Below are 2913 nucleotides of genomic sequence, written 5' to 3'. Positions count from 1 at the left end.
TAATTCAATCACTACAGTTACTCTTTTGTAAAGCACCATATCATTAATCTAACTCAGTAAAAATAATGTAATAAATATCAAAATTAGCACAAAATATAGTAGTTTAAATGTGCCTAAATAATAAGTAATATAAAACATACAATAGGTATTCTTATTTAATTGATTCCTGAAAATGGAAAAAGGAATCATAAGTCCAAAGGCAAAGTCACTGAACACAGACCAAAGTGATAGTACAGTCAGTAGAGTGCTTGCCTCACAAAGAGTTGACCCAGATTTGATCCCCAGCAATTTATATAGTTCTCCAAATAACCCTAAAAATAATCCCTGAGCATAGAACAGGTTTAATTCCAGAGTAAAGGCCCAAAACATATAAATTAATAAAAGTCAACCAGAACAAGTCTAAAAAGAACACCTTCCAAGGCCCCTATAAAAGAGTGTCTCCCTTCCCTAAATACTATGTACACTCCAATAAGAGAGCAGAGTTCATAAACCGAGTTTCATTTTAATGCCTTTCAGAACATACTGGGTGACTGGCCCTACCATTTACTTATTTACAAATGAGTTAAAATTACCTGAAGGTGAAAGAACATAAAAGTATCAGGAGCCTTGTCATGAATGTGGTCAGCATCTCTGGTGGTACAGCTTTTGTAGACCCTATCACCAGAAACTTCTCTGTTCCTGCCCGCACAATTTAGTCTGAGGGTGCCATGCTCCAGATGAAACATTTCTTGCAACCAGAAGCTCTCAGATAGCCTGTCATTTTTATACTGGATATAATGGGGACCCCATTCATATAAACTGATGCCTCTTGCTCAACCATCTGGTCTAAGGTACTACTAGGAAGAGGTACTCATTTTTGTGTGGGTTGCTGACTTTAGTAGCACCTATTGCTATAGGTCTGTAATCCATGTTTGAAATCTTTTGATCTAGATGAATATGAAGCATTAATTCCTAGCCCATATTTCAGAGAGATTCATTCAGAACCAGCATCTTCTGTGGGTAGGGGGTCAATAACCAAGGGAAAAGTGGTCATTTCCTAATGTATCAACATTTTTGTTTCCACATTGCTGTGAACCTCATTGGCACAGACTTCATGAGAAAAGAATTATTAACATATTTTTAATACTGACATTGGTTGGCATCTTCAATCAAGAGGCCCTACTTGACTGAGGTGCACTTCACCATGACTGAAGTAAGAGTAATCACACTTCCCTCCTGCATAAATAAAGTGTTACTGTGGGAAGGTGATACACATTCAGTCTGATGCAAATCTTGGTTAATTCAAGATGGCCTCCTTCAGTCTATGACTGGTGAGAAGATGCCTGGCATCCAAGTATCTGGAATTTATGAGAAGTTGATTATGATGATTTTCTTTCCAGTTGGGTACTGATAAGTAGCTCAAATGCTGTGTCCTGTCCTAAAATCTGATGATATAGCAACAGAACTGGTGCTGAACACTTAGCATGTGATTTTGAGAGGAATGCCTGTCTCTAGTAGATTTGTATACCCCCTCCTTAATTTCCCCTTCCATCCCACCCAACCCTGTCATCCCCAGGAGAAATAACTACCCATTACTCTCCCATTGGATTCCTCCATTGCCCTTAGCTGGAAACATTTACAAAAAGCTCCTTAATCAGTTATTTTTCAACAGGGCCATTCTCTGGCCTCTTCATTGCTCAGTTTTCTAATACAGCAAGAGGTGTGACCTTAAAGTGGTATTTTCTATTTAAATATGCTTTTTAAATAACAAATTATAACTACTAGAAAAAATGCAAGGAAATCAATTTTTTTGGGGGGGGGAGTCACACCCAGCAGTGCTCCTGGCAGGCTCAGGGGACCATATGGGATTCGAACCATCGACCTTCTGCATGCAAGGCAAATGCCTTACCTCCATGCTATCTCTTAGGCCCTGGAAATTGACTTTTTAAAGTAAAAGTGCATCAGGTGAAGAAATGGTTTTTATGATCTTGTAGATGAAGATACAGGTAAATAATGGCTTTACTACATATAGAATTTTGTGGACAATACAGTTCAATATTTTATGTGGCATTAAAATTCAAATACTTTCACATCTCTTATTGATGGTAAATCAAATTAAGATTATTTGATTTTGGACATTCCCAGCAGTGCTGAGAAGAGACTGGGGGATGTTCGTGGTAGTACTCACAGGTTCATAAAATGTCTGAGCTTAGAAAGTGGGACCAGATTTTTTGGGATCTTCCTAGCTACAAGGTAGGAACTTTATAACTTCTATACTTTAGTATGTCCATATATTTTTATATCATTTACTATCTAAAAGGGACATCTCTGTAATCTGTAGGTCTCATTGTTTTAGACAACAAGAAGAAAATGTAAGGTTAAGTTAATCACATTTAATAGCGACATGTTGCATAAACATGGGATATTTCTTTTTGTTTTGTAATGATTACCTCATAATTATCATTTTCTCAAGTTAAAGCTTTATTCAGGTAACTATTAGATAAAAATGTAAAGCAAAACTGCAAAATAAAAACACTACAGTCACAAAATGGCTTTTTTGTAGCTCTCCAACTAAAAACAAGTGAATTATTGCTTCTTTGAGAACATCTGATTCGCCATCTGACAATCATCATTGTTAAAATAGGTTTAGCAAAAGACTGAGACAAAATTTTATATCAAGCAGGGGGAAAATGCTTTCATATATAGTTTGATTTTTCACTATTTTTATTTAGTTAAGCTCTACCCTAGAGTTATTTTTACTTTACTACCTTTGTTTCAAGTAGTCTATATAATTATCATATAATATATTGTATATATTATATACTATATTCTATTATATAATATAATTCAAGTAGCATATAATATCTTTTACACACTTTACTAGGACCATATGATATTTATTTAATTCTATAACTATTTATATGAATTTTCTAT

Source organism: Suncus etruscus, chromosome 6, assembly GCF_024139225.1.
Source record: "Suncus etruscus isolate mSunEtr1 chromosome 6, mSunEtr1.pri.cur, whole genome shotgun sequence".
Taxonomy (NCBI): domain Eukaryota; kingdom Metazoa; phylum Chordata; class Mammalia; order Eulipotyphla; family Soricidae; genus Suncus; species Suncus etruscus.
Note: the sequence above shows the minus strand (reverse complement) of the source record.